The sequence below is a fragment of the Musa acuminata genome, chromosome BXJ2-11, assembly GCF_036884655.1.
Source record: "Musa acuminata AAA Group cultivar baxijiao chromosome BXJ2-11, Cavendish_Baxijiao_AAA, whole genome shotgun sequence".
NCBI lineage: Eukaryota > Viridiplantae > Streptophyta > Magnoliopsida > Zingiberales > Musaceae > Musa > Musa acuminata.
Window position 1 is genome coordinate 30,994,663 of NC_088348.1, and position 12,282 is coordinate 31,006,944.

Here is a 12,282-nt window from a genome sequence, read left to right on the forward strand (position 1 = left end):
AAAAATCACATATATGATTTGATACAACTACTAAAGGGGATAAAGATACTCTATAGATGAGTATATGATGCTTATGTGAACTAAGGAGTTGGGGAGCAATTTTCCATAGAACCTCAATTGAGAATGTCTTTTAAATAATGTCTGTTGGGAAATCATTGGGGGCGACATCATATGCGCAGCGGAAGAACAAGAAAACAAAAATCCCCGATTCCCCAAAAAGATGTTCGTCGTCGTGCGAAGATTGGTGCGCAAAAAAAATCCGCAAAAACACAAAACTGCGTATAGAGATTGTGTTACCTAGGGAGATCGTATATCCCTGTTTCCTTGCAGATCCTTAGGAGAGGGTGAAGGAGGTCAAGCGTCCTCCTCTCTAGCGGTGATCCACACAGCAGGGTTGCGACGACGCTCCTCAAAACTCCAGGCTACTCTGAGGTGGAGAGGGAGAGGAGAATAGGAAGGGCAAGCAAAGACTCTAGCCTATGAGGCTGTGAATCCCTCCTATTTATAGAGATCCCGTGTCAAAACCCTAATGGGTCCTTTCCCTAGTGGGTATTGGATCTGCATCCAATAAGACAAGGGCTCCGTCGGATATCTCATATCCGAACCTCTACTCATCGCAATGCCTACCATATGTGTGTGACCCTCTAGGCCCAATATCGAGCTGGCCGTGAGTCATACCTGTCAGAACTCCTTCTAACTTAGTGAATTATTATCTCTGTAATAATTCACTCGACTCATCGACTACGGAAGTACTAGGCCACTACGCCGTAGTCCCTAGACGATACAGGGGAATCCAATCCATTGGACCTGTTTGTCCTCAGTTACCATGTACCTATAGTCCCTCATCCATCTAATATCCCAGAGACCGTATATCGAGCATGGTGCTGTCAGACCCATACGGTTTCTACTCGAGTCTCGCTCTAATCGGATTCTCCCGGAGAACTCTTTCTCTCTCAACCCGAATGACCCTGGCCAGGGATTTGTCTGAGCAAGAACACATAGGATATTCCTCTCATGACGCCGAGAGTGGATGATCCTCTGTCGACACTCAATAGCCCTCGTAAGGTCGACTACCACTCCCAATGACCAGCTGTACTAGATCTGAGAACAGTCAAACCTATAAGTCTGGTATCAAAGAGTGGAGCACTCATACAGGACATCCTTGGTGTCTCAAGTCTAAGGACCAGATACACCACTAGGACTATGGAATCGCTGTCTGACAATAAGGCATCATCAACCATCCAGCATTCCGTAAGCGGATCAATCAGTGAACTCATTCTCCAATGAGCACCTGTACTGTATCCCTAGTGTCCCTACACGAGCAGCTATGAGACCAGCTGCATCCATCATATGGACGGGTATACAGCACACCAGTCTATCCGGTTATCACGATGTCCCTCTCGAGTAACCTATGACCGGGATTATTTAGGATATGTATTTAAAGGTGAATCGATCTCATTATCGTGATCTCATCACGATCCGATTCCCATTGCACAAATCCAAGGACATCACAATATATATGCATTTATGCAATAGTTATAAAGTGATATACGCCAAAATATAATAAGCAAAAAGATTCTGTATCAAGTCACACGTGCCATCACTCACGTGATTGGCTTGCTGGGCACCTATGACTAGCAATCTCCCACTTGACCTAAAGCCAATCACCTATGTGTCTGATCCCCATCAGACCCCTGTGACGCTCAAAGACAATCTGAGACAACGGCTTTGTCAGTGGATCTGCAATGTTATCTTCGGATGGAACTCTTTCCACTGCTACATCTCCTCGGGTCACGATCTCTCTGATAAGGTGGAACCTCCTCAGAACATGCTTAGATTTCTGATGAGACCTAGGTTCCTTCGCTTGAGCAATTGCCCCGTTGTTGTCGCAATATAGGGAGAGTCGACTTGTCGCTATCTGTATCGACTCCCAAACTCCCTCCTTTGCTGCATCTAATGCGGCAATGTACTCCGCCTCTGTGGTCGAGTCAGCAGTGGTATCTTGCTTGGAACTCTTCCAGCACACTGCTCCTCCATTCAAGGTGTACACATACCCTGAATTCGACTTGCTATCATCGACATCAGACTGAAAACTTGAGTCAGTGTAGCCTTCAACCTTAAGGCTATTACCTCCATATACTAGTAAAAGATCCTTAGTCCTTCTCAAGTACTTAAGGATACACTTTACTGCTTTCCAGTGCTCCAAGCCTGGATCCGCCTGATACCTGCTCGTGACACTCAGAGCATGCGCTATATCAGGCCTAGTACATAGCATGGCATACATGATAGACCCTATTGCTGAGGCATAAGGTATCATATCCATGTTCGCCCTTTCTTCTAGAGTCTTTGGGGACATACTCGTAGAAAGCGATATCCCATGTCTCATCGGTATGAGACCTCTCTTGGAATTTTCCATGCCAAACCTTTTGACAATAGTTTCTATGTACCTGGACTGGGACAAGCCAAGCATCCTCTTGGATCTATCTCTATAGATTCTAATCCCCAAGATATAGGATGCTTCTCCTAAGTCCTTCATGGAGAAGTGTCTAGATAACCAAGCCTTTACTGTGGATAGCATTCCTATGTCATTCCCAATGATGAGGATGTCATCCACATATAACACCAAAAAGCTAATAGCGCTCCCTCTTACCTTTCTGTATACACAAGGCTCATCTTCGTTCTTAACGAAGTCATAAGATCTGATTGCCTCATCAAATCTTATGTTCCAACTTCGGGAAGCTTGCTTTAGTCCATAAATGGATCTAAGCAACCTACACACCTTATCTGGGCAGTTCTTGGACACGAATCCCTCAGGTTGCATCATATACACCTCCTCCTCCAGGTTCCCGTTGAGGAATGCGGTTTTCACATCCATCTGCCAGATCTCATAATCATAGTGTGCTGCAATAGCCAATAGAATTCTGATGGATTTTAGCATTGCTACGGGTGAGAAAGTTTCGTCGTAGTCAACACCTTGCCTTTGACGATACCCCTTAGCCACTAGCCTTGCTTTATAGGTCTCTACCTTTCCATCTACTCCGATCTTTTTCTTAAAGATCCACTTGCAACCGATGGGTACAATACCTTCGGGTGCATCAACTAGGTTCTAAACCTTATTGGAGTACATAGAATCCATCTCAGAATTCATGGCTTCTTTCCACTTCCCGGAGTCTATACTCATAATAGCCTCCTCGTAGGTCTGAGGATCAATATCCTCTACATCCTCTGCTCTAATATGTCCCACATATCTCTCAGGAGGATGGGATACTCTATCAGACCTGCGTAAAGTTGATACTTGTGTATTAGGTACCTGAACAGACTCGGGCTGTAGAGTGGTGCTTGAGCTTGGTTCCCTAACTTCGCTCAACTCTATCATTCTCCCACTGTCTCCGCCAAGAATGTGTTCCTTCTCAAGGAACACTGCTCTCTTAGCTACAAAGACCTTTTGGTCCTCGAGATGATAGAAATAATACCCACAAGTTTCCTTGGGGTATCCCACAAATTTGCATCGCTCTGTCCTTGATTCTAACTTATCGGGGTTGTGTCTTTTAACATGGGCAGAACAGCCCCAAATCTTAACAACCTTAAGATCAGGCTTCTTCCCTTTCCATATCTCATATGGTGTAGACACTACCGACTTAGTTGGAACTCTGTTCAGAAGGTAAGCTGCGGTTTCTAGGGCATATCCCCAGAATGAGATGGGTAGGTCAGCGAAACTCATCATGGACCGTACCATATCTAATAATGTACGATTTCTCCTTTCAGAGACACCATTGAGCTGAGGTGTATAAGGAGGTGTCCATTGGGATAATATCCCATGGTCCTTGAGGAAGTGAGTAAACTCTGTACTTAAGTACTCACCTCCTCGATCTGATCGAAGAGTTTTGATACTCTTTCCAGTCTGGTTCTCCACCTCATTCTTATACTCTCTGAATTTCTCAAAGGCCTCGGACTTGTACTTCATTAAGTACACATATCCATACCTTGAGAAATCATCAGTAAATGTAATGAAGTAGGAGTAACCTCCAATGGCATGAGTTGACATGGGTCCACATACATCACTATGTATGAGTTCCAACAACTCAGTGGCTCTCTCTCCAGTTCCACTAAATGGAGAGTTGGTCAGCTTTCCACGAATGCAAGGCTCACAAGTTGCATATGACACATAGTCGAATGGATCTAAATATCCATCATTTAGCAACTTTTGAATCCTTCTTCCATGGATGTGACCTAGCCTACAATGCCACAGGTATGCATTGTTCACCTCATCTCGTTTCCTCTTAGACACATTTACATTCATGATATGTGGAGTGGTGTCTAACATAAATAAACCATTATGCAATGTTCCTTTCGTGATGATCTTATCATCTAATAATATCGAACAACCATTGTTCTCAAAAACAAATTTATATCCACTAACTGTTAAACATGAAATGGAAATAATGTTTTTGATAATAGAAGGAACAAAATAACATGCATCTAATGCAATAAAAGCTCCACTAGGCAGATGTAGAGCGACCTCGCCAACAGCTAATACAGCAACTTTTGCTCCATTACCCATCTTTAGGTCCATCTCGCCTCTTTCTAGTCTCCTAGGCCTTGCCAGAACCTGCAATGAATTGCATATATGATAAGCACTACCGGTATCTAATACCCATGTGTTATCATAAGAGTCTGACAAATGGAGACTGATCATGAATGTACCTGAAGCTTCATCAAGCTTTTGTTTCGCCCTTTCTGCAAGGTACTCTTTGCAGTTCCTCTTCCAGTGCCCATCTTTACCACAGTGGAAGCACTGGCCTTTGTCCTTTGTTGGGTCTTTCTTAGCAACCTTTGCTTTACCTTGTTTGCCCTTGCCCTTTCCCTTCTTAAGGGACCTTTCTGCTTTCCTTTTCTTTCTGGTCTCACCAGTGTAGAGAACTGGCTTCTCTTTCTTAATAGTACTCTCTGCCTCCCTCAACATATTGAGGAGCTCTGGGAGAGTCACCTCAAGCTTGTTCATATTAAAATTCATTATGAACTGTGAAAAGGAATCTGGTAGGGACTGAAGCACAATGTCCACACACAAGTTATCCTCTAGGACCATTCCTAGACCTGTGAGTTTCTCTATCCACTCAATCATCTTTAGGACATGGTTCTGAACCGGTGTCCCCTCAGTCATCCTAGCGCGGAAAAGGCTCTTGGATATCTCATATCGTTGAGTCCTTCCCTGTTCCTCAAACAATTTACGGACATGTAGGAGAATGGATCTGGCATCCATCTTTTCATGTTGTCTTTGTAACTCTGGAGTCATAGAGCCCAACATATAGCACTGAGCAAGAGTGGAGTCATCAATGTACTTCACGTAGCGAGCGATCTCATCCTCGCTTGCCCCTTCTTCGGGCGTAGGCATCACTGTATCAAGGACGTACACGATTTTCTCCGCTATGAGAACAATTCTCAAGTTACGGAGCCAATCCGTATAATTTGGACCAGTGAGGCGGTTGACATCAAGTATGCCACGTAAGGGATTTGAAAGCGACATTTTCTGAAAATAAAGATGTAGCAAAATGAATAACATGCAGATTTTGCAAGAAATAAACTATCAAGATATGGACTTCTATCTTAATATGCTCCCACTATTTTACTAACGAGTCACGCGACACCCTCAGCACATGAAACGGAAGTCTCCGGCAGACTTCTAGTGGGGATCAGGATCCAATCAGCGTCTTAGTGTAACCTCGAGGGACTCGACCAATCACACTAAGCCTAAAAGGTAGACAACTCTTGCCGATCACAACTCCTTGTGATTCCCGTCCTGTTCGGCCTCCGAATCACCATGGCCTCGAGGGACTCGACCAACCATGATGCTCGGTTAAGTCAACACCTTCGTTACAAGATGAGTCTGATTTGATGATATACCCTCGAGGGACTCGACCAAGCATACCATGTCCTCAGGTCACCGGTGACATCTCTATGTCGTAAGCAAGATAGCGAATCGCGATATAGGTGAGTCTCGAGGGACTCGACCAACTCAACCTACACCGGGATTCGGTTCCTACTCATAACGATGGAAGGCCACGTGGGTCAATCTAATTGCCTCACGTTTACCGACTTAATATTATCGAGAGATGTTTCTATAATTTGGTCTCCTAATATGACATGTCACACATATACATATTTAATATATATCTACATCGCATGCAAATATATATACATATCTAGTATGTGTATAATCAATCACATCAGATGATCATGGACCACAACCTAATATGATTAGGCCCGAGCCAGTAGGCCTAATCACTCACATCAAGATCTATGTGTGCAACTGTACATCTCCATGCCCTGTGATCGTCCATCTCGTCCTCGTCGGTTTCGTCGACATCTTGATGCATCTCCATGCATCACGATCGTCCGTCTCGTGGGTCCCGCTGTCGCATCCACGCTCCCGCTGCGCCTCCTCATGTGATTACAACTTAATCATAGGCACGCAGGCCCGACAATAAACGAGAAATATAATGGAGGTTCGCAGACCTCAATAATAATAATCACAAGTACACACATCACACGGTCCATGATCATCCGTCCACACATCATACATCACATGTATAAATAATCATCATCATGTAGGACTACTAGATAATAATAAAAATAATAATCAACTAAACCTTTTAATTAATTAATATTTTTCTGAAATCAGGGGCATGTAGGGAATTTCTCAATTCCTAAGGGTATTTTCGTAATTTGGACAAAAGACAAAAACTGGAATTTCTTAAATTTCGAGGGGCAAAACTGTCTTTTTCCCAGAAAACCCTAATGCCCTTTCCCCTTTTCGCTGTTGCCGCCGCCGCCACCCTGCCGGCGGCGGCCTGTGCGGCGAGGGGCGGGGCGCTGCCCTCGCCTGCGGGCGTCGCCGCCTCCGCGGGCAGTTCTGCCGGCGAAGCAGCGCCCGCAGGCGGTGCTGCCTCGCTGGCGGCCGCCCCTGCGGGGTTTTTGCCCGTGGGAGCAGCGGCCACAGGCGCCGCTGCCCTGCTGTCACGGACAAACTTCTAAACAAGGTGTTGGATGTAATGCTTATGTATGTCCGTGTCGTTTGGCATGTTGATGCCTTGTACAGAATGTAAAGGGGCAGCCGAAGGCTTATAAGTCCCATGTTAGTTGGGTTGGTGGCCTCTTTAGGCTTGTAAATAAAGGTTGTGTCATGTAGACACGTGCGAGAGCTTTTCGGTCTGTAATGGACCAATTTACCCTTTGTTGTGCCACTGTTCAGAGCTTGTAAAGTCTGTTTGTAATTTGCTTTGTCTATGAAGTGTTTTTCGGACATGTTTGCTTGTGGATCCCGTTTGAGGCGTTCTCTTTAACCCGTTCTCTCTTTTGTTGGTCCTAAGGGACAATGGGAGGCTTCGGGGAGGCTGACCTTTGCGGACGGACGCGCAAGGGTGCCGCACGACTTAGGCAAAACCAGCTAAGTCCGTGTCATATGGTATCAGAGCGGGACAAGCACTCATAGAAACACTTGACATGCAAACGTGGGGGACCTAGCGGGGCTGCGTTGAGGGCAGTCAGCAACGCGCGACCGTTTGAGGGAAAACGGGCATGGAGATGTAGGGAAAAGAGTCGCTCAGAGGAGCGGGCATCTGAAATTGGCATTCAGAGGAATGGCCAACCCTTCGTGCAAGAGGCACCACGAGAACAGGCAAGCTTGGATGAATTTGGAGCGCACAAAGGTTGGGATGGCTGAGTTTGAGCTACGGCTCAACGTTGACAACCATACTTGATGGTGCTCTAGGCAAGCGAGGCGCTTGGCAAGAATGAGACCATGCAAGGTGGAATGAGTTGCGCAACGACCAAAAGAGTTATGCAAAGCTCACAGAGGTGAGGGGAATTGCTAACTCGAAGAATTTGGTACTCATGCATGGGCTTGTATGCGGACGATGGAATGTTCGTGGCCATCCCAAGGCGACCGAGACTCGGCGCCATGGAGCATTGAAACTTTCTCTTTGGCAAGCGAAGGATACGTCTGTAGGAGGCTGAAGTGTGCAATGAGTTCAGCATGTTGCTAGGCCTTGAGGGGTGCAGTGGGGGCTGTATTGACGTGGAGTCGCAATCTAGCAAGTGCGTTTGCAAGAGGCAGAACAATGCACAGTTTGTTCAGCAGATCGGAGTAGTCCAAGGGGATGGTGGTCTCCGAAACGAAGAGAGATGTTGCTCCAACGGGACAGTTATCCAGGAGGGATAAGTCTCGGCTCTCCAGAGGGAGAATCATGTGAGACGGACTTCACATGTTGAGGAGGAGTACCTCACAAACAACAACTCCACGAAGCTCAATGGACCGAGCAAGCAGCGAGGAGTTGTCACATGATCTCGCTCGAGAGAATGCATGGGTGGATGCATTGCGAGATCAAGTGGGGGAGCGACCTGAAGCAACTTAAATGAAGGCACACTTAGAGTCGATATGGAGATCGGACTCAAGGGAGGGCTGACCCGTGGAATGGTGGGCGCAAGGGCCACCATCGACTCAATGCAAAAACGAGGAGCGGAGCAACTGGGGTGTAACTTGGCGAAGTACCCAAGCCGCATGAAGGGAGCCAGCATAGAAGTTGGAACATGGAGCAGAGGCACAGCGCTTTCCCTAGACAGAGGTCAAGGACATGAACTCTTGCAGAGGCAGGAGTAGAATCATGCTGTTCCATGGGTCCTTCATTCTGACAGAGCGAACTCATCTTACATGGTGCCAAAGACGAAGGGAGCTTCGGGGCACATGCACCTTATCTCGGAAGAGCATTTGATGGAGGAACTAAGGCGACTCAATTTGCGGAGGCGGAGTTGAGTTCAGAAGGCCTTAGCACGGGGCAAGAGGACGCAGAGGTGGGTACTCTTGAAGAATATGCCACAGTGTTGTCATTCAAGTTGCCATGAGGGAAGCGGTGCGCAGCGGAGATTGTGCTGGTAGGGGCAGAGGCCCAGGATCCAGGCAATGGCGCACAAATTACAGCGAAGTCGATGGACTTCGGGAGCTACTAGGCAACGGACTGTCCTAGAGCGGTGCTTCATCTAGGTGTGACCCAAGAGTGGGTGGATGAAGGTCGATTGCCAAAGGAGAGAACAAAATCGAAGGTGGAGGAGACCCTGCGATGTATTGGCAGAGGCCACACATGGAGGGTTCACAATTCGAGTTTATTCCACAAGGATCAGAATGCAATGGAGATGTCACCAGGAGGCGACATGGTGCAGCGGATCGTGGTGGAACAGTTCGTGGCAATGCGACACACACGACACAGTCCCGGGAGGGACTAGATCATATGGAGGTATGATCGGGAGCTACTAGGAGCTCCGCTTTGGTGAACAACACGACGGCAAGAAGGGCTATGGATTCAAGGAGTGAAGGCCATGGTACCGCAGAGGCGGGTCTTCCGGGCGTGCACCGAATTTTGCATCGGATGAAAACCTTGGTCATCAGCATATGGGGGCTGGGTTCCACCAAGGGAATAGTTCGAATGCAAGTACCAGTGAGTCCCATGAGAGGGACTTGATCATGCAGAGGTATGATCGAAGCAGCTGGAGAGTTGGACTGCTCCAGAGCTCATATTCGCTTAAGGGAGCCCGACAAGTCAGAGGACAAGGTCGAGTAAGCGAACGTTGCTACCAAGGAAGCTAAGGAGAACAGAATCGGTGCAAACCCTACAATGTGATGGCAGAGGCCATGCATGGGAGTTGCAGTCTGTATTTCCATCGACCAAACAGACTGCTTGGAGAACACAGAGGTGTTGAAGCAGGAGGTCGAAAGGGGCGAGGAAGCGACGACAAGTCCAGAGGGACTTAGCTACCCAAAATCAAACAATCAGTGAGAATGGAGGTGGACTCAGAGGAGTGTCACGAAGGCATATCTACTGATTGTGAAGAAAAGGGATGTAGATGCGAGGCGACGGATAGTAGGGCCATGGGCATGGCAGCGCCATGGTACCGCAGAGGCGGGACTTCCGTCAAAGTCATTGATCCCTTGCTCTCACGGAGGGAGAGCGCTTGGTCATGAAAGGGGCCGAGGAGGTGGAGCATGCAGAGGCAATCTCCAAGTACCGAGACAAGGCTGAAGGGCAGAGGCCAAGAAACTTCGTAAGACCGGTGTCAACAAGTTTCTCATCAAGATAGCCGTAAGTGAAGGACTTCGGGTCATGCAAGAGTGCACGACCAAGGAACGAAGCAAGCAGTACGCGGTGCTGTACCTTTGCTACTCAGTGTAGTAGGCGGCAGGGTTGATGGAGAAGACGGTATAATCCCAGAGGCGACCTCATCTATCAGAGAATTACTCCAAGTTGGGGTGAAAACTTCCTGCATTCCAGAAGTTCAATGGCATTGAGAAGGTGAATCACAGTAGCTAACTCAACGCAAGGAGTGCAAACACTTCAAGTGCTTCAGAAGTGTGAGCAAAGAGCAGGCGAAGGCCAGTAACCAGCTCGATGCATGAAGTACAACCTCGAGGAGGCGGGCGAAGTCAAGTAACCTTTGCCTTCTCAACTCTTAAGAGAATGGGCGAAACCGAGTACCCCAGTTCTCTTATCTATCCAGCAGAGGAGCTCTGCACAAGTTCAAAGACCCTTCGAAGAGAATGGAAGACAACAGTTGTCAAATCCTCACCAACGGTGATCAGTGCTACTGAGAGTAGATTGTCCGCTTCATTTCCCAACGAAATGCCAATTGAAAGCGGAAGTGATGCGAACCTACTTGGATGTGACAACTAACTGAAAGAAGAGTCAATGAGCATATGTTGTGGAGGAAGGACCCAAAACATCAGAAGTTTGCGAGGCGATGCTCGTTAAAGCTCCAACAAGCATCCACCCAGTTCAAGCAGCATGTGGAATTTTTGAGAGACTGGCGCAGTAAGGATGGTCTTTTCCTTCATTTTGGTGGATCCGCAGGAATCAACGAGGATCAACACAACTCAGCCAACCCCACACCAGAGTCAGAGTCATTGGCGAGTTGAAGCAGCATGGCGGATCAAAGGTTCGACTACTCAAAAACAGCAGCGGAGAGCAGCTGGGAGCCAGGAGGCGCATTGCAGCTGGAGCAGAAGATTGAAGACTCAGCAAAGGCGAAGAGTTGCAGTGTTCACAAAGGCTTCGACGAGGACGTCGAAGGGATAAGTGGGGGAGAATGTCACGGACAAACTTCTAAACAAGGTGTTGGATGTAATGCTTATGTATGTCCGTGTCGTTTGGCATGTTGATGCCTTGTACAGAATGTAAAGGGGCAGCCGAAGGCTTATAAGTCCCATGTTAGTTGGGTTGGTGGCCTCTTTAGGCTTGTAAATAAAGGTTGTGTCATGTAGACACGTGCGAGAGCTTTTCGGTCTGTAATGGACCAATTTACCCTTTGTTGTGCCACTGTTCAGAGCTTGTAAAGTCTGTTTGTAATTTGCTTTGTCTATGAAGTGTTTTTCGGACATGTTTGCTTGTGGATCCCGTTTGAGGCGTTCTCTTTAACCCGTTCTCTCTTTTGTTGGTCCTAAGGGACAATGGGAGGCTTCGGGGAGGCTGACCTTTGCGGACGGACGCGCAAGGGTGCCGCACGACTTAGGCAAAACCAGCTAAGTCCGTGTCACTGCGGTGCCTCTGCCCGCGCTGCCAGCCCCGCCGGCCGCAAGCCTGCTGCAAGCAGGCCGCCGGCCGGCTGCTGCAGGCACAGCGCTTGCGCATGCGCCGGCGCTGTGCTGCCTGGCTGCGACTGCGGCTGCCGCTGCAGGTGGCTGCAGGCATGCAGATCGAGGGTAGCAACTGTTGCTGCCCTTCCTCGCTTTTGCGTCAACGATTTTGACGTCAATTTTCTTCCTAAACACAATACACGCAGTTCAAAACCAATCATTCGCACGAACAACCTGGCTCTGATACCACTGTTGGGAAATCATTGGGGACGACATCATATGCGCAGCGGAAGAACAAGAAAACAAAAATCCCCGATTCCCCAAAAAGATGTTCGTCGTCGTGCGAAGATTGGTGCGCAAAAAAAATCCGCAAAAACACAAAACTGCGTATAGAGATTGTGTTACCTAGGGAGATCGTATATCCCTGTTTCCTTGCAGATCCTTAGGAGAGGGTGAAGGAGGTCAAGCGTCCTCCTCTCTAGCGGTGATCCACACAGCAGGGTTGCGACGACGCTCCTCAAAACTCCAGGCTACTCTGAGGTGGAGAGGGAGAGGAGAATAGGAAGGGCAAGCAAAGACTCTAGCCTATGAGGCTGTGAATCCCTCCTATTTATAGAGATCCCGTGTCAAAACCCTAATGGGTCCTTTCCCTAGTGGGTATTGGA